This window comes from Nothobranchius furzeri, chromosome 2 (assembly GCF_043380555.1).
Source record: "Nothobranchius furzeri strain GRZ-AD chromosome 2, NfurGRZ-RIMD1, whole genome shotgun sequence".
Taxonomy (NCBI): domain Eukaryota; kingdom Metazoa; phylum Chordata; class Actinopteri; order Cyprinodontiformes; family Nothobranchiidae; genus Nothobranchius; species Nothobranchius furzeri.
Window position 1 is genome coordinate 39,865,624 of NC_091742.1, and position 19,815 is coordinate 39,885,438.

A 19,815-nucleotide genomic window follows, 5' to 3' on the forward strand; every position below is an offset into this window, starting at 1 on the left:
CAGACCCATTGTTGACATGTGGCAAGATGCTCCTCGGGGCGCGTCTTGCTTGGGCCTCTCTCCAGAAGGCCCTCAATCAGACCCATTGTTGACACGTGGCAAGACGCTCCTCGGAGCGCTTCTTGCTTGGGCCTCTCTCCTGGAGGCGCTCAGTCAGACCCAGTGGTGACATGTGGCAAGACGCTCCTCGGGGCGCGTATTGCTTGGGCCTCTCTCCTGGATGCCCTCCTTCAGACCCAGTGTTGACATGTGGCAAGACTCTCCTCGGGGCGCATCTTGCTTGGGCTTCTCTCATGGAGGCCCTCAGTCAGACCCAGTGTTGACATGTTTCAAGACGCTCCTCGGGGCGTGTCTTGCTTGGGCCTCTCTCCTGGAGGCGCTCAGTCAGACCCAGTGTTGACATGTGGCAAGACGCTCCCCGGGGCGCTGCTTGCTTGGGCTTCTCTCCTGGAGGCCCTCAGTCAGACCCATTGTTGACATGTGGCAAGACGCTCCTCGGGGCACGTCTTGCTTGGGCCTCTCTCCTGGAGGCACTCAGTCAGACCCATTGTTGTCATGTGGCAAGACGCTCCTCGGGGCGCGTCTTGCTCGGGCCTCTCTCCTGGAGGCGCTCAGTCAGACCCATTGTTGTCATGTGGCAAGACGCTCCTCGGGGCGCGTCTTGCTCGGGCCTCTCTCCTGGAGGCGCTCAGTCAGACCGAGTGCTGACATGTGGCAAGACGCTCCTCGGGACGCGTCTTGCTCGGGCCTCTCTCCTGGAGGCGCTCAGTCAGACCGAGTGCTGACATGTGGCAAGACGCTCCTCGGGGCGCATCTTGCTTGGGCTTCTCTCCTGGAGGCTCTCAGTCAGACCCATTGTTGTCATGTGGCAAGACGCTCCTCGGGGCGCGTCTTGCTTGGGCCTCTCACCTGGAGGCGCTCAGTCAGACCCAGTGTTGACATGTGGCAAGAAGCTCCTCGGGGCGCGTCTTGCTTGGGCCTCTCACCTGGAGGCGCTCAGTCAGACCCAGTGTTGACATGTGGCAAGACGCACCTCGGGGCGCGTCTTGTTTGGGCCTCTCTCCTGGGGAGGCGATCAGTCAGACCCAGTGTTGACATGTGTCAAGACGCTCCTCGGGCGTTTCTTGCTTGGGCCTCTCTCCTGGAGGCGCTCAGTCAGACCCAGTGTTGACAAGTGGCAAGACGCTCCTCGGGGCGCGTCTTGCTTGGGCCTCTCTCCTGGAGGCGCTCAGTCAGACCTAGTGCTGACATGTGGCAAGACGCTCCTCGGGGCGCGTCTTGCTTGGGCTTCTCTCCTGGAGGTCCTCAGTCAGACCCTTCGTTGACATGTGGCAAGACGCTCCTCGGGGCGCATCTTGCTTGGGCCTCTCTCCTGGAGGCGCTCAGTCAGACCCAGTGTTGACTTGTGGCAAGACGCTCCTCGGGGCGCGTCTTGCTTGGTCCTCTCTCCAGAAGGCCCTCAATCAGACCCAGTGTTGACACGTGGCAAGACGCTCCTCGGGGCGCTTCTTGCTTGGGCCTCTCTCCTGGAGGCGCTCAGTCAGACCCAGTGGTGACATGTGGCAAGACGCTCCTCGGGGCGCGTATTGCTTGGGCCTCTCTCCTGGATGCCCTCTGTCAGACCCAGTGTTGACATGTGGCAAGACTCTCCTCGGGGCGCGTCTTGCTTGGGCTTCTCTCATGGAGGCCCTCAGTCAGACCCACTGTTGACATGTGTCAAGACGCTCCTCGGGGCGTGTCTTGCTTGGGCCTCTCTCCTGGAGGCGCTCAGTCAGACCCAGTGTTGACATGTGGCAAGACGCTCCCCGGGGCGCTTCTTGCTTGGGCTTCTCTCCGGGAGGCCCTCAGTCAGACCCATTGTTGACATGTGGCAAGACGTTCCTCGGGGCACGTCTTGCTTAGGCCTCTCTCCTGGAGGCACTCAGTCAGACCGAGTAGTGACATGTGGCAAGACGCTACTCGGGGCGCGTCTTGCTTGGGCCTCTCTCCTGGAGGCGCTCAGTCAGACCCATTGTTGTCATGTCGCAAGACGCTCCTCGGGGCACGTCTTGCTTGGGCCTCTCTCCTGGAGGCGCTCAGTCAGACCGAGTTCTGACATGTGAAAAGACGCTCCTCGGGGCGCGTCTTGCTTGGGCCTCTCTCCTGGAGGCGCTCAGTCAGACCGAGTGCTGACATGTGGCAAGACGCTCCACGGGGCGCATCATGCTTGGGCTTCTCTCCTGGAGGCTCTCAGTCAGACCCATTATTGTCATGTGGCAAGAGGCTCCTCGGGGCGCGTCTTGCTTGGGCCTCTCACCTGGAGGTGCTCAGTCAGACCCAGTGTTGACATGTGGCAAGACGCTCCTCGGGGCGCGTCTTGCTTGGGCCTCTCACCTGGAGGCGCTCAGTCAGACCCAGTGTTGACATGTGGCAAGACGCTCCTCGGGGCGCGTCTTGCTTGGGCCTCTCTCCTGGGGAGGCGATCAGTCAGACCGAGTGCTGACATGTGGCAAGACGCTCCTCGGGGTGCGTCTTGCTTGGGCCTCTCTCCTGGAGGCGCTCAGTCAGACCGAGTGCTGACATGTGGCAAGACGCTCCTCGGGGCGCATCTTGCTTGGGCTTCTCTCCTGGAGGCTCTCAGTCAGACCCATTGTTGTCATGTGGCAAGACGCTCCTCGGGGCACGTGTTGCTTAGGCCTCTCTCCTGGAGGCACTCAGTCAGACCGAGTAGTGACATGTGACAAGACGCTCCTCGGGGCGCGTCTTAATTGGGCCTCTCTCCTGGAGGCGCTCAGTCAGACCCAGTGTTGACATGTGGCAAGATGCTCCTCGGGGCCCGTCTTGCTTGGGCCTCTCTCCTGGAGGCGCTCATTCAGACCCAGTGTTCACATGTGGCAAGACGCTCCTCGGGGCGCGTCTTGCTTGGGCCTCTCTCCTGGAGGCGCTCAGTCAGACCGAGTTCTGACATGTGAAAAGACGCTCCTCGGGGCGCGTCTTGCTTGGGCTTCTCTGCTGGAGGCCCTCAGTCAGACCCATTGTTGACATGTGGCAAGACGCTACTCGGGGCGCGTCTTATTTGGGCCTCTCTCCTGGAGGCGCTCAGTAAGACCGAGTGCTGACATGTGGCAAGAAGCTCCTCGGGGCGCGTCTTGCTTGGCCCTCTCTCCTGGAGGCGCTCAGTCAGACCGAGTGCTGACATGTGGCAAGAAGCTCCTCGCGGCGCATCTTGCTTGGGCTTCTCTCCTGGAGGCCCTCAGTCAGACCCATTGTTGACATGTGGCAAGACGCTCCTCGGGGCGCGTCTTGCTTGGGCCTCTCTCCAGAAGGCCCTCATTCAGACCCAGTGTTGACACGTGGCAAGACGCTCCTCGGGTCGCTTCTTGCTTGGGCCTCTCTCCTGGAGGCGCTCAGTCAGACCCAGTGGTGACATGTGGCAAGACGCTCCTCGGGGCGCGTATTGCTTGGGCCTCTCTCCTGGATGCCCTCTGTCAGACCCAGTGTTGACATGTGGCAAGACTCTCCTCGGGGCGCGTCTTGCTTGGGCTTCTCTCATGGAGGCCCTCAGTCAGACCCACTGTTGACATGTGTCAAGACGCTCCTCGGGGCGTGTCTTGCTTGGGCCTCTCTCCTGGAGGCGCTCAGTCAGACCCAGTGTTGACATGTGGCAAGACGCTCCCCGGGGCGCTTCTTGCTTGGGCTTCTCTCCGGGAGGCCCTCAGTCAGACCCATTGTTGACATGTGGCAAGACGCTCCTCGGGGCACGTCTTGCTTAGGCCTCTCTCCTGGAGGCACTCAGTCAGACCGAGTAGTGACATGTGACAAGACGCTCCTCGGGGCGCGTCTTGCTTGGGCCTCTCTCCTGGAGGCGCTCAGTCAGACCCAGTGTTGACATGTGGCAAGATGCTCCTCGGGGCGCGTCTTGCTTGGGCCTCTCTCCTGGAGGCGCTCAGTCAGACCCAGTGTTGACATGTGGCAAGACGCTCCTCGGGGCGCTTCTTGCTTGGGCTTCTCTCCTGGAGGCCCTCAGTCAGACCCATTGTTGACATGTGGCAAGATGATCCTCGGGGCGCATCTTGCTTGGGCCTCTCTCCTTGAGGCCCTCTGTCAGACCCAGTGTTGACATGTGGCAAAACGCTCCTCCGGGCGCGTCTTGCTTTGGCCTCTCTCCTGGAGGCGCTCAGTCAGACCCAGTGTTGACATGTGGCAAGACGCTCCTTGGGGCGTGTATTGCTTGGGCCTCTCTCCTGGAGGCGCTCAGTCAGACCGAGTGCTGACATGTGGCAAGAAGCTCCTTGCGGCGCGTCTTGCTTGGGCCTCTCTCCAGAAGGCCCTCAATCAGACCCATTGTTGACACGTGGCAAGACGCTCCTCGGGGCGCTTCTTGCTTGGGCCTCTCTCCTGGAGGCGCTCAGTCAGACCCAGTGTTGACATGTGGCAAGACTCTCCTCGGGGCGCGTCTTGCTTGGGCTTCTCTCATGGAGGCCCTCAGTCAGACCCAGTGTTGACATGTTTCAAGACGCTCCTCGGGGCGTGTCTTGCTTGGGCCTCTCTCCTGGAGGCGCTCAGTCAGACCCAGTGTTGACATGTGGCAAGACGCTCCCCGGGGAGCTTCTTGCTTGGGCTTCTCTCCTGGAGGCCCTCAGTCAGACCCATTGTTGACATGTGGCAAGACGCTCCTCGGGGCACGTCTTGCTTGGGCCTCTCTCCTGGAGGCACTCAGTCAGACCGAGTAGTGACATGTGACAAGATGCTCCTCGGGGCGCGTCTTGCTTGGGCCTCTCTCCTGGAGGCGCTCAGTCAGACCCAGTGTTGACATGTGGCAAGATGCTCCTCGGGGCGCGTCTTGCTTGGGCCTCTCTCCTGGAGGCGCTCAGTCAGACCCAGTGTTGACATGTGGCAAGACGCTCCTCGGGGCGCGTCTTGCCTGGGCCTCTCTCCTGGAGGCGCTCAGTCAGACCCATTGTTGACATGTGGCAAGACGCTCCTCGGGGCACGTCTTGCTTGGGCCTCTTTCCTGGAGGCGCTCAGTCAGACCGAGTTCTGACATTTGGCAAGACGCTCCTCGGGGCGCGTCTTGCTTGGGCTTCTCTCCTGGAGGCCCTCAGTCAGACCCATTGTTGACATGTGGCAAGACGCTCCTCGGGGCGCGTCTTATTTGGGCCTCTCTCCTGGAGGAGCTCAGTAAGACCGAGTGCTGACATGTGGCAAGACGCTCCTCGGGGCGCTTCTTGCTTGGGCTTCTCTCCTGGAGGCCCTCTGTCAGACCCAGTTTTGACATGTGGCAAAACGCTCCTCCGGGCGCGTCTTGCTTGGGCCTCTCTCCTGGAGGCGCTCAGTCAGACCCAGTGTTGACATGTGGCAAGACGCTCCTTGGGGCGCGTCGTGCTTGGGCCTCTCTCCTCGAGGCGCTCAGTCAGACCGAGTGCTGACATGTGGCAAGACGCTAACCGGGGCGCGTCTTGCTGGGGCTTCTCTCATGGAGGCACTCAGTCAGACCCAGTGTTGACATGTGTCAAGACGCTCCTCGGGCGTTTCTTGCTTGGGCCTCTCTCCCGGAGGCTCTCAGTCAGACCCAGTGTTGACATGTGACAAGACGCTCCTCGGGGCGCGTCTTGCTTGGGCCTCTCTCCTGGAGGCCCTCAGTCAGACCCATTGTTGACATGTGGCAAGACACTCCTCGGGGCGCGTCTTGCTTGGGCCTCTCTCCTGGAGGCGCTCAGTCAGACCGAGTGCTGACATGTGGCAAGACGCTCCTCGGGGCGCATCTTGCTTGGGCTTTTCTCCTGGAGGCTGTCAGTCAGACCCATTGTTGTCATGTGGCAAGACGCTCCTCGGGGCGCGTCTTGCTCGGGCCTCTCTCCTGGAGGCGATCAGTCAGACCGAGTGCTGACATGTGGCAAGACGCTCCTCGGGGCGCGTCTTGCTTGGGCCTCTCTCCTGGAGGCGCTCAGTCAGACCGAGTGCTGACATGTGGCAAGACGCTCCTCGGGGCGCATCTTGCTTGGGCTTCTCTCCTGGAGGCTCTCAGTCAGACCCATTGTTGACATGTGGCAAGACGCTCCTCGGGGCACGTCTTGCTTAGGCCTCTCTCCTGGAGGCACTCAGTCAGACCGAGTAGTGACATGTGACAAGACGCTCCTCGGGGCGCGTCTTGCTTGGGCCTCTCTCCTGGAGGCGCTCAGTCAGACCGAGTGCTGACATGTGGCAAGAAGCTCCTTGCGGCGCGTCTTGCTTGGGCCTCTCTCCAGAAGGCCCTCAATCAGACCCATTGTTGACACGTGGCAAGACGCTCCTCGGGGCGCTTCTTGCTTGGGCCTCTCTCCTGGAGGCGCTCAGTCAGACCCAGTGTTGACATGTGGCAAGACTCTCCTCGGGGCGCGTCTTGCTTGGGCTTCTCTCATGGAGGCCCTCAGTCAGACCCAGTGTTGACATGTTTCAAGACGCTCCTCGGGGCGTGTCTTGCTTGGGCCTCTCTCCTGGAGGCGCTCAGTCAGACCCAGTGTTGACATGTGGCAAGACGCTCCCCGGGGAGCTTCTTGCTTGGGCTTCTCTCCTGGAGGCCCTCAGTCAGACCCATTGTTGACATGTGGCAAGACGCTCCTCGGGGCACGTCTTGCTTGGGCCTCTCTCCTGGAGGCACTCAGTCAGACCGAGTAGTGACATGTGACAAGATGCTCCTCGGGGCGCGTCTTGCTTGGGCCTCTCTCCTGGAGGCGCTCAGTCAGACCCAGTGTTGACATGTGGCAAGATGCTCCTCGGGGCGCGTCTTGCTTGGGCCTCTCTCCTGGAGGCGCTCAGTCAGACCCAGTGTTGACATGTGGCAAGACGCTCCTCGGGGCGCGTCTTGCCTGGGCCTCTCTCCTGGAGGCGCTCAGTCAGACCCATTGTTGACATGTGGCAAGACGCTCCTCGGGGCACGTCTTGCTTGGGCCTCTTTCCTGGAGGCGCTCAGTCAGACCGAGTTCTGACATTTGGCAAGACGCTCCTCGGGGCGCGTCTTGCTTGGGCTTCTCTCCTGGAGGCCCTCAGTCAGACCCATTGTTGACATGTGGCAAGACGCTCCTCGGGGCGCGTCTTATTTGGGCCTCTCTCCTGGAGGAGCTCAGTAAGACCGAGTGCTGACATGTGGCAAGACGCTCCTCGGGGCGCTTCTTGCTTGGGCTTCTCTCCTGGAGGCCCTCTGTCAGACCCAGTTTTGACATGTGGCAAAACGCTCCTCCGGGCGCGTCTTGCTTGGGCCTCTCTCCTGGAGGCGCTCAGTCAGACCCAGTGTTGACATGTGGCAAGACGCTCCTTGGGGCGCGTCGTGCTTGGGCCTCTCTCCTCGAGGCGCTCAGTCAGACCGAGTGCTGACATGTGGCAAGACGCTAACCGGGGCGCGTCTTGCTGGGGCTTCTCTCATGGAGGCACTCAGTCAGACCCAGTGTTGACATGTGTCAAGACGCTCCTCGGGCGTTTCTTGCTCTGGCCTCTCTCCCGGAGGCTCTCAGTCAGACCCAGTGTTGACATGTGACAAGACGCTCCTCGGGGCGCGTCTTGCTTGGGCCTCTCTCCTGGAGGCCCTCAGTCAGACCCATTGTTGACATGTGGCAAGACACTCCTCGGGGCGCGTCTTGCTTGGGCCTCTCTCCTGGAGGCGCTCAGTCAGACCGAGTGCTGACATGTGGCAAGACGCTCCTCGGGGCGCGTATTGCTTGGGCTTCTCTCATGGAGGCCCTCAGTCAGACCCACTGTTGACATGTGTCAAGACGCTCCTCGGGGCGTGTCTTGCTTGGGCCTCTCTCCTGGAGGCGCTCAGTCAGACCCAGTGTTGACATGTGGCAAGACGCTCCCCGGGGCGCTTCTTGCTTGGGCTTCTCTCCTGGATGCCCTCTGTCAGACCCAGTGTTGACATGTGGCAAGACTCTCCTCGGGGCGCGTCTTGCTTGAGCTTCTCTCATGGAGGCCCTCAGTCAGACCCACTGTTGACATGTGTCAAGACGCTCCTCGGGGCGTGTCTTGCTTGGGCCTCTCTCCTGGAGGCGCTCAGTCAGACCCAGTGTTGACATGTGGCAAGACGCTCCCCGGGGCGCTTCTTGCTTGGGCTTCTCTCCGGGAGGCCCTCAGTCAGACCCATTGTTGACATGTGGCAAGACGCTCCTCGGGGCACGTCTTGCTTTGGCCTCTCTCCTGGAGGCACTCAGTCAGACCGAGTAGTGACATGTGACAAGACGCTCCTCGGGGCGCGTCTTGCTTGGGCCTCTCTCCTGGAGGCGCTCAGTCAGACCCAGTGTTGACATGTGGCTAGATGCTCCTTGGGGTGCGTCGTGCTTGGGCCTCTCTCCTGGAGGCGCTCAGTCAGACCGAGTGCTGACATGTGGCAAGACGCTCCCCGGGGCGCGTCTTGCTGGGGCTTCTCTCATGGAGGCACTCAGTCTGACCCAGTGTTGACATGTGTCAAGACGCTCCTCGGGCGTTTCTTGCTTGGGCCTCTCTCCCGGAGGCTCTCAGTCATACCCAGTGTTGACATGTGGCAAGACGCTCCTCAGGGCGCGTCTTGCTTGGGCCTCTCTCCTGGGGAGGCGATCAGTCAGACCGAGTGCTGACATGTGGCAAGACGCTCCTCGGGGCGCGTCTTGCTTGGGCCTCTCTCCTGGAGGCGCTCAGTCAGACCGAGTGCTGACATGTGGCAAGACGCTCCTCGGGGCGCATCTTGCTTGGGCTTCTCTCCTGGAGGCTCTCAGTCAGACCCATTGTTGTCATGTGGCAAAACGCTCCTCGGGGCGCGTCTTGCTTGGGCCTCTCTCCTGGAGGCGCTCAGTCAGACCCAGTGTTCACATGTGGCAAGACGCTCCTCGGGGCGCGTCTTGCTTGGGCCTCTCTCCTGGAGGCGCTCAGTCAGACCGAGTGCTGACATGTGGCAAGACGCTCCTCGGGGCGCATCTTGCTTGGGCCTCTCACCTGGAGGCTCTCAGTCAGACCCAGTGTTGACATGTTTCAAGACGCTCCTCGGGGCGTGTCTTGCTTGGGCTTCTCTCCTGGAGGCCCTCAGTCAGACCCATTGTTGACATGTGGCAAGACGCTCCTCGGGGCACGTCTTGCTTGGGCCTCTCTCCTGGAGGCACTCAGTCAGACCGAGTAGTGACATGTGACAAGACGCTCCTCGGGGCGCGTCTTGCTTGGGCCTCTCTCCTGGAGGCGCTCAGTCAGACCCAGTGTTGACATGTGGCAAGATGCTCCTCGGGGCGCGTCTTGCTTGGGCCTCTCTCCTGGAGGCGCTCAGTCAGACCCAGTGTTCACATGTGGCAAGACGCTCCTCGGGGCGCGTCTTGCCTGGGCCTCTCTCCTGGAGGCGCTCAGTCAGACCCATTGTTGACATGTGGCAAGACGCTCCTCGGGGCACGTCTTGCTTGGGCCTCTTTCCTGGAGGCGCTCAGTCAGACCGAGTTCTGACATGTGGCAAGACGCTCCTTGGGGCGCGTCTTGCTTGGGCTTCTCTCCTGGAGGCCCTCAGTCAGACCCATTGTTGACATGTGGCAAGACGCTCCTCGGGGCGCGTCTTATTTGGGCCTCTCTCCTGGAGGCGCTCAGTAAAACCGAGTGCTGACATGTGGCAAGACGCTCCTCGGGGCGCTTCTTGCTTGGGCTTCTCTCCTGGAGGCCCTCTGTCAGACCCAGTGTTGACATGTGTCAAGACGCTCCTCGGGCGTTTCTTGCTTGGGCCTCTCTCCCGGAGGCTCTCAGTCAGACCCAGTGTTGACATGTGACAAGACGCTCCTCGGGGCGCGTCTTGCTTGGGCCTCTCTCCTGGAGGTGCTCAGTCAGACCCAGAGGTGACATGTGGCAAGACGATCCTCGGGGCGCGTCTTGCTTGGGCCTCTCTCCTGGAGGCGCTCAGTCAGACCGAGTGCTGACATGTGGCAAGACGCTCCTTGGGGCGCGTCTTGCTTGGACTTCTCTCCTGGAGGCGCTCAGTCAGACCGAGTGCTGACATGTGGCAAGACGCTCCTCGGGGCGCATCTTGCTTGGGCCTCTCACCTGGAGGCTCTCAGTCAGACCCAGTGTTGACATGTGGCAAGACGCTCCTCAGGGCGCGTCTTGCTTGGGCCTCTCTCCTGGGGAGGCGATCAGTCAGACCGAGTGCTGACATGTGGCAAGACGCTCCTCGGGGCGCGTCTTGCTTGGGCCTCTCTCCTGGAGGCGCTCAGTCAGACCGAGTGCTGACATGTGGCAAGCCGCTCCTCGGGGCGCATCTTGCTTGGGCTTCTCTCCTGGAGGCTCTCAGTCAGACCCATTGTTGTCATGTGGCAAGACGCTCCTCGGGGCGCGTCTTGCTTGGGCCTCTCACCTGGAGGCGCTCAGTCAGACCCAGTGTTGACATGTGGCAAGACGCACCTCGGGGCGCGTCTTGCTTGGGCCTCTCTCCTGGGGAGGCGATCAGTCAGACCCAGTGTTGACATGTGTCAAGACGCTCCTCGGGCGTTTCTTGCTTGGGCCTCTCTCCTGGAGGCGCTCAGTCAGACCCAGTGTTGACATGTGGCAAGACACTCCACGGGGCGCGTTTTGCTTGGGCCTCTCTCCTGGAGGCGCTCAGTCAGACCCAGTGTTGACATGTGGCAAGACACTCCACGGGGCGCGTTTTGCTTGGGCCTCTCTCCTGGAGGCGCTCAGTCAGACCCAGTGTTGACATGTGGCAAGACACTCCACGGGGCGCGTCTTGCTTGGGCTTCTCTCCTGGAGGCCCTCAGTCAGACCCTTCGTTGACATGTGGCAAGACGCTCCTCGGGGCGCATCTTGCTTGGGCCTCTCTCCTGGAGGCGCTCAGTCAGACCCAGTGTTGACTTGTGGCAAGACGCTCCTCGGGGCGCGTCTTGCTTGGCCCTCTCTCCTGGAGGCGCTCAGTCAGACCGAGTGCTGACATGTGGCAAGAAGCTCCTCACGGCGCGTCTTGCTTGGGCTTCTCTCCTGGAGGCCCTCAGTCAGACCCATTGTTGACATGTGGCAAGACGCTCCTCGGGGCGCGTCTTGCTTGGGCCTCTCTCCAGAAGGCCCTCAATCAGACCCAGTGTTGACACGTGGCAAGACGCTCCTCGGGGCGCTTCTTGCTTGGGCCTCTCTCCTGGAGGCGCTCAGTCAGACCCAGTGGTGACATGTGGCAAGACGCTCCTCGGGGCGCGTCTTGCTTGGGCCTCTCTCCTGGAGGCGCTCAGTCAGACCCAGTGTTGACATGTGGCAAGATGCTCCTCGGGGCGCGTCTTGCTTGGGCCTCTCTCCTGGAGGCGCTCAGTCAGACCCATTGTTGACATGTGGCAAGACGCTCCTCGGGGCACGTCTTGCTTGGGCCTCTTTCCTGGAGGCGCTCAGTCAGACCGAGTTCTGACATGTGGCAAGACGCTCCTCGGGGCGCGTCTTGCTTGGGCTTCTCTCCTGGAGGCCCTCAGTCAGACCCATTGTTGACATGTGGCAAGACGCTCCTCGGGGCGCGTCTTATTTGGGCCTCTCTCCTGGAGGCGCTCAGTAAAACCGAGTGCTGACATGTGGCAAGACGCTCCTCGGGGCGCTTCTTGCTTGGGCTTCTCTCCTGGAGGCCCTCTGTCAGACCCAGTGTTGACATGTGGCAAAACGCTCCTCCGGGCGCGTCTTGCTTGGGCCTCTCTCCTGGAGGCGCTCAGTCAGACCCAGTGTTGACATGTGGCAAGACGCTCCTTGGGGCGCGTCGTGCTTGGGCCTCTCTCCTGGAGGCGCTCAGTCAGACCGAGTGCTGACATGTGGCAAGACGCTCCCCGGGGCGCGTCTTGCTGGGGCTTCTCTCATGGAGGCACTCAGTCTGACCCAGTGTTGACATGTGTCAAGACGCTCCTCGGGCGTTTCTTGCTTGGGCCTCTCTCCCGGAGGCTCTCAGTCAGACCCAGTGTTGACATGTGACAAGACGCTCCTCGGGGCGCGTCTTGCTTGGGCCTCTCTCCTGGAGGTGCTCAGTCAGACCCAGAGGTGACATGTGGCAAGACGCTCCTCGGGGCGCGTCTTGCTTGGGCCTCTCTCCTGGAGGCACTCAGTCAGACCGAGTAGTGACATGTGACAAGACGCTCCTCGGGGCGCGTCTTGCTTGGGCCTCTCTCCTGGAGGCGCTCAGTCAGACCCAGTGTTGACATGTGGCAAGATGCTCCTCGGGGCGCGTCTTGCTTGGGCCTCTCTCCTGGAGGCGCTTATTCAGACCCAGTGTTCACATGTGGCAAGACGCTCCTCGGGGCGCGTCTTGCTTGGGCCTCTCTCCTGGAGGCGCTCAGTCAGACCCATTGTTGACATGTGGCAAGACGCTCCTCGGGGCACGTCTTGCTTGGGCCTCTCTCCTGGAGGCGCTCAGTCAGACCGAGTTCTGACATGTGAAAAGACGCTCCTCGGGGCGCGTCTTGCTTGGGCTTCTCTGCTGGAGGCCCTCAGTCAGACCCATTGTTGACATGTGGCAAGACGCTACTCGGGGCGCGTCTTATTTGGGCCTCTCTCCTGGAGGCGCTCAGTAAGACCGAGTGCTGACATGTGGCAAGAAGCTCCTCGCGGCGCGTCTTGCTTGGGCTTCTCTCCTGGAGGCCCTCAGTCAGACCCATTGTTGACATGTGGCAAGAAGCTCCTCGGGGCGCGTCTTGCTTGGGCCTCTCTCCAGAAGGCCCTCATTCAGACCTAGTGTTGACACGTGGCAAGACGCTCCTCGGGGCGCTTCTTGCTTGGGCCTCTCTCCTGGAGGCGCTCAGTCAGACCCAGTGGTGACATGTGGCATGACGCTCCTCGGGGCGCGTATTGCTTGGGCCTCTCTCCTGGATGCCCTCTGTCAGACCCAGTGTTGACATGTGGCAAGAATCTCCTCGGGGCGCGTCTTGCTTGGGCTTCTCTCATGGAGGCCCTCAGTCAGACCCACTGTTGACATGTGTCAAGACGCTCCTCGGGGCGTGTCTTGCTTGGGCCTCTCTCCTGGAGGCGCTCAGTCAGACCCAGTGTTGACATGTGGCAAGACGCTCCCCGGGGCGCTTCTTGCTTGGGCTTCTCTCCTGGATGCCCTCTGTCAGACCCAGTGTTGACATGTGGCAAGACTCTCCTCGGGGCGCGTCTTGCTTGAGCTTCTCTCATGGAGGCCCTCAGTCAGACCCACTGTTGACATGTGTCAAGACGCTCCTCGGGGCGTGTCTTGCTTGGGCCTCTCTCCTGGAGGCGCTCAGTCAGACCCAGTGTTGACATGTGGCAAGACGCTCCCCGGGGCGCTTCTTGCTTGGGCTTCTCTCCGGGAGGCCCTCAGTCAGACCCATTGTTGACATGTGGCAAGACGCTCCTCGGGGCACGTCTTGCTTTGGCCTCTCTCCTGGAGGCACTCAGTCAGACCGAGTAGTGACATGTGACAAGACGCTCCTCGGGGCGCGTCTTGCTTGGGCCTCTCTCCTGGAGGCGCTCAGTCAGACCCAGTGTTGACATGTGGCTAGATGCTCCTCGGGGCGCGTCTTGCTTGGGCCTCTCTCCTGGAGGCGCTCAGTCAGACCCAGTGTTGACATGTGGCAAGACGCTCCTCGGGGCGCTTCTTGCTTGGGCTTCTCTCCTGGAGGCCCTCAGTAAGACCCATTGTTGACATGTGGCAAGATGCTCCTCGGGGTGCATCTTGCTTGGGCCTCTCTCCTTGAGGCCCTCTGTCAGAACCAGTGTTGACATGTGGCAAAACGCTCCTCCGGGCGCGTCTTGCTTTGGCCTCTCTCCTGGAGGCGCTCAGTCAGACCCAGTGTTGACATGTGGCAAGACGCTCCTTGGGGCGTGTCTTGCTTGGGCCTCTCTCCTGGAGGCGCTCAGTCAGACCGAGTGCTGACATGTGGCAAGAAGCTCCTCGCGGTGCGTCTTGCTTGGGCTTCTCTCCTGGAGGCCCTCAGTCAGACCCATTGTTGACATGTGGCAAGATGCTCCTCGGGGCGCGTCTTGCTTGGGCCTCTCTCCAGAAGGCCCTCAATCAGACCCATTGTTGACACGTGGCAAGACGCTCCTCGGAGCGCTTCTTGCTTGGGCCTCTCTCCTGGAGGCACTCAGTCAGACCCAGTGGTGACATGTGGCAAGACGCTCCTCGGGGCGCGTATTGCTTGGGCCTCTCTCCTGGATGCCCTCCTTCAGACCCAGTGTTGACATGTGGCAAGACTCTCCTCGGGGCGCATCTTGCTTGGGCTTCTCTCATGGAGGCCCTCAGTCAGACCCAGTGTTGACATGTTTCAAGACGCTCCTCGGGGCGTGTCTTGCTTGGGCCTCTCTCCTGGAGGCGCTCAGTCAGACCCAGTGTTGACATGTGGCAAGACGCTCCCCGGGGCGCTGCTTGCTTGGGCTTCTCTCCTGGAGGCCCTCAGTCAGACCCATTGTTGACATGTGGCAAGACGCTCCTCGGGGCACGTCTTGCTTGGGCCTCTCTCCTGGAGGCACTCAGTCAGACCCATTGTTGTCATGTGGCAAGACGCTCCTCGGGGCGCGTCTTGCTCGGGCCTCTCTCCTGGAGGCGCTCAGTCAGACCCATTGTTGTCATGTGGCAAGACGCTCCTCGGGGCGCGTCTTGCTCGGGCCTCTCTCCTGGAGGCGCTCAGTCAGACCGAGTGCTGACATGTGGCAAGACGCTCCTCGGGACGCGTCTTGCTCGGGCCTCTCTCCTGGAGGCGCTCAGTCAGACCGAGTGCTGACATGTGGCAAGACGCTCCTCGGGGCGCATCTTGCTTGGGCTTCTCTCCTGGAGGCTCTCAGTCAGACCCATTGTTGTCATGTGGCAAGACGCTCCTCGGGGCGCGTCTTGCTTGGGCCTCTCACCTGGAGGCGCTCAGTCAGACCCAGTGTTGACATGTGGCAAGAAGCTCCTCGGGGCGCGTCTTGCTTGGGCCTCTCACCTGGAGGCGCTCAGTCAGACCCAGTGTTGACATGTGGCAAGACGCACCTCGGGGCGCGTCTTGTTTGGGCCTCTCTCCTGGGGAGGCGATCAGTCAGACCCAGTGTTGACATGTGTCAAGACGCTCCTCGGGCGTTTCTTGCTTGGGCCTCTCTCCTGGAGGCGCTCAGTCAGACCCAGTGTTGACAAGTGGCAAGACGCTCCTCGGGGCGCGTCTTGCTTGGGCCTCTCTCCTGGAGGCGCTCAGTCAGACCTAGTGCTGACATGTGGCAAGACGCTCCTCGGGGCGCGTCTTGCTTGGGCTTCTCTCCTGGAGGTCCTCAGTCAGACCCTTCGTTGACATGTGGCAAGACGCTCCTCGGGGCGCATCTTGCTTGGGCCTCTCTCCTGGAGGCGCTCAGTCAGACCCAGTGTTGACTTGTGGCAAGACGCTCCTCGGGGCGCGTCTTGCTTGGGCCTCTCTCCAGAAGGCCCTCAATCAGACCCAGTGTTGACACGTGGCAAGACGCTCCTCGGGGCGCTTCTTGCTTGGGCCTCTCTCCTGGAGGCGCTCAGTCAGACCCAGTGGTGACATGTGGCAAGACGCTCCTCGGGGCGCGTATTGCTTGGGCCTCTCTCCTGGATGCCCTCTGTCAGACCCTTCGTTGACATGTGGCAAGACGCTCCTCGGGGCGCATCTTGCTTGGGCCTCTCTCCTGGAGGCGCTCAGTCAGACCCAGTGTTGACTTGTGGCAAGACGCTCCTCGGGGCGCGTCTTGCTTGGCCCTCTCTCCTGGAGGCGCTCAGTCAGACCGAGTGCTGACATGTGGCAAGAAGCTCCTCACGGCGCGTCTTGCTTGGGCTTCTCTCCTGGAGGCCCTCAGTCAGACCCATTGTTGACATGTGGCAAGACGCTCCTCGGGGCGCGTCTTGCTTGGGCCTCTCTCCAGAAGGCCCTCAATCAGACCCAGTGTTGACACGTGGCAAGACGCTCCTCGGGGCGCTTCTTGCTTGGGCCTCTCTCCTGGAGGCGCTCAGTCAGACCCAGTGGTGACATGTGGCAAGACGCTCCTCGGGGCGCGTCTTGCTTGGGCCTCTCTCCTGGAGGCGCTCAGTCAGACCCAGTGTTGACATGTGGCAAGATGCTCCTCGGGGCGCGTCTTGCTTGGGCCTCTCTCCTGGAGGCGCTCAGTCAGACCCATTGTTGACATGTGGCAAGACGCTCCTCGGGGCACGTCTTGCTTGGGCCTCTTTCCTGGAGGCGCTCAGTCAGACCGAGTTCTGACATGTGGCAAGACGCTCCTCGGGGCGCGTCTTGCTTGGGCTTCTCTCCTGGAGGCCCTCAGTCAGACCCATTGTTGACATGTGGCAAGACGCTCCTCGGGGCGCGTCTTATTTGGGCCTCTCTCCTGGAGGCGCTCAGTAAAACCGAGTGCTGACATGTGGCAAGACGCTCCTCGGGGCGCTTCTTGCTTGGGCTTCTCTCCTGGAGGCCCTCTGTCAGACCCAGTGTTGACATGTGGCAAAACGCTCCTCCGGGCGCGTCTTGCTTGGGCCTCTCTCCTGGAGGCGCTCAGTCAGACCCAGTGTTGACATGTGGCAAGACGCTCCTTGGGGCGCGTCGTGCTTGGGCCTCTCTCCTGGAGGCGCTCAGTCAGACCGAGTGCTGACATGTGGCAAGACGCTCCCCGGGGCGCGTCTTGCTGGGGCTTCTCTCATGGAGGCACTCAGTCTGACCCAGTGTTGACATGTGTCAAGACGCTCCTCGGGCGTTTCTTGCTTGGGCCTCTCTCCCGGAGGCTCTCAGTCAGACCCAGTGTTGACATGTGACAAGACGCTCCTCGGGGCGCGTCTTGCTTGGGCCTCTCTCCTGGAGGTGCTCAGTCAGACCCAGAGGTGACATGTGGCAAGACGCTCCTCGGGGCGCGTCTTGCTTGGGCCTCTCTCCTGGAGGCACTCAGTCAGACCGAGTAGTGACATGTGACAAGACGCTCCTCGGGGCGCGTCTTGCTTGGGCCTCTCTCCTGGAGGCGCTCAGTCAGACCCAGTGTTGACATGTGGCAAGATGCTCCTCGGGGCGCGTCTTGCTTGGGCCTCTCTCCTGGAGGCGCTTATTCAGACCCAGTGTTCACATGTGGCAAGACGCTCCTCGGGGCGCGTCTTGCTTGGGCCTCTCTCCTGGAGGCGCTCAGTCAGACCCATTGTTGACATGTGGCAAGACGCTCCTCGGGGCACGTCTTGCTTGGGCCTCTCTCCTGGAGGCGCTCAGTCAGACCGAGTTCTGACATGTGAAAAGACGCTCCTCGGGGCGCGTCTTGCTTGGGCTTCTCTGCTGGAGGCCCTCAGTCAGACCCATTGTTGACATGTGGCAAGACGCTACTCGGGGCGCGTCTTATTTGGGCCTCTCTCCTGGAGGCGCTCAGTAAGACCGAGTGCTGACATGTGGCAAGAAGCTCCTCGCGGCGCGTCTTGCTTGGGCTTCTCTCCTGGAGGCCCTCAGTCAGACCCATTGTTGACATGTGGCAAGACGCTCCTCGGGGCGCGTCTTGCTTGGGCCTCTCTCCAGAAGGCCCTCATTCAGACCTAGTGTTGACACGTGGCAAGACGCTCCTCGGGGCGCTTCTTGCTTGGGCCTCTCTCCTGGAGGCGCTCAGTCAGACCCAGTGGTGACATGTGGCATGACGCTCCTCGGGGCGCGTATTGCTTGGGCCTCTCTCCTGGATGCCCTCTGTCAGACCCAGTGTTGACATGTGGCAAGAATCTCCTCGGGGCGCGTCTTGCTTGGGCTTCTCTCATGGAGGCCCTCAGTCAGACCCACTGTTGACATGTGTCAAGACGCTCCTCGGGGCGTGTCTTGCTTGGGCCTCTCTCCTGGAGGCGCTCAGTCAGACCCAGTGTTGACATGTGGCAAGACGCTCCCCGGGGCGCTTCTTGCTTGGGCTTCTCTCCTGGATGCCCTCTGTCAGACCCAGTGTTGACATGTGGCAAGACTCTCCTCGGGGCGCGTCTTGCTTGAGCTTCTCTCATGGAGGCCCTCAGTCAGACCCACTGTTGACATGTGTCAAGACGCTCCTCGGGGCGTGTCTTGCTTGGGCCTCTCTCCTGGAGGCGCTCAGTCAGACCCAGTGTTGACATGTGGCAAGACGCTCCCCGGGGCGCTTCTTGCTTGGGCTTCTCTCCGGGAGGCCCTCAGTCAGACCCATTGTTGACATGTGGCAAGACGCTCCTCGGGGCACGTCTTGCTTTGGCCTCTCTCCTGGAGGCACTCAGTCAGACCGAGTAGTGACATGTGACAAGACGCTCCTCGGGGCGCGTCTTGCTTGGGCCTCTCTCCTGGAGGCGCTCAGTCAGACCCAGTGTTGACATGTGGCTAGATGCTCCTCGGGGCGCGTCTTGCTTGGGCCTCTCTCCTGGAGGCGCTCAGTCAGACCCAGTGTTGACATGTGGCAAGACGCTCCTCGGGGCGCTTCTTGCTTGGGCTTCTCTCCTGGAGGCCCTCAGTAAGACCCATTGTTGACATGTGGCAAGATGCTCCTCGGGGTGCATCTTGCTTGGGCCTCTCTCCTTGAGGCCCTCTGTCAGAACCAGTGTTGACATGTGGCAAAACGCTCCTCCGGGCGCGTCTTGCTTTGGCCTCTCTCCTGGAGGCGCTCAGTCAGACCCAGTGTTGACATGTGGCAAGACGCTCCTTGGGGCGTGTCTTGCTTGGGCCTCTCTCCTGGAGGCGCTCAGTCAGACCGAGTGCTGACATGTGGCAAGAAGCTCCTCGCGGTGCGTCTTGCTTGGGCTTCTCTCCTGGAGGCCCTCAGTCAGACCCATTGTTGACATGTGGCAAGATGCTCCTCGGGGCGCGTCTTGCTTGGGCCTCTCTCCAGAAGGCCCTCAATCAGACCCATTGTTGACACGTGGCAAGACGCTCCTCGGAGCGCTTCTTGCTTGGGCCTCTCTCCTGGAGGCGCTCAGTCAGACCCAGTGGTGACATGTGGCAAGACGCTCCTCGGGGCGCGTATTGCTTGGGCCTCTCTCCTGGATGCCCTCCTTCAGACCCAGTGTTGACATGTGGCAAGACTCTCCTCGGGGCGCATCTTGCTTGGGCTTCTCTCATGGAGGCCCTCAGTCAGACCCAGTGTTGACATGTTTCAAGACGCTCCTCGGGGCGTGTCTTGCTTGGGCCTCTCTCCTGGAGGCGCTCAGTCAGACCCAGTGTTGACATGTGGCAAGACGCTCCCCGGGGCGCTGCTTGCTTGGGCTTCTCTCCTGGAGGCCCTCAGTCAGACCCATTGTTGACATGTGGCAAGACGCTCCTCGGGGCACGTCTTGCTTGGGCCTCTCTCCTGGAGGCACTCAGTCAGACCCATTGTTGTCATGTGGCAAGACGCTCCTCGGGGCGCGTCTTGCTCGGGCCTCTCTCCTGGAGGCGCTCAGTCAGACCCATTGTTGTCATGTGGCAAGACGCTCCTCGGGGCGCGTCTTGCTCGGGCCTCTCTCCTGGAGGCGCTCAGTCAGACCGAGTGCTGACATGTGGCAAGACGCTCCTCGGGACGCGTCTTGCTCGGGCCTCTCTCCTGGAGGCGCTCAGTCAGACCGAGTGCTGACATGTGGCAAGACGCTCCTCGGGGCGCATCTTGCTTGGGCTTCTCTCCTGGAGGCTCTCAGTCAGACCCATTGTTGTCATGTGGCAAGACGCTCCTCGGGGCGCGTCTTGCTTGGGCCTCTCACCTGGAGGCGCTCAGTCAGACCCAGTGTTGACATGTGGCAAGAAGCTCCTCGGGGCGCGTCTTGCTTGGGCCTCTCACCTGGAGGCGCTCAGTCAGACCCAGTGTTGACATGTGGCAAGACGCACCTCGGGGCGCGTCTTGTTTGGGCCTCTCTCCTGGGGAGGCGATCAGTCAGACCCAGTGTTGACATGTGTCAAGACGCTCCTCGGGCGTTTCTTGCTTGGGCCTCTCTCCTGGAGGCGCTCAGTCAGACCCAGTGTTGACAAGTGG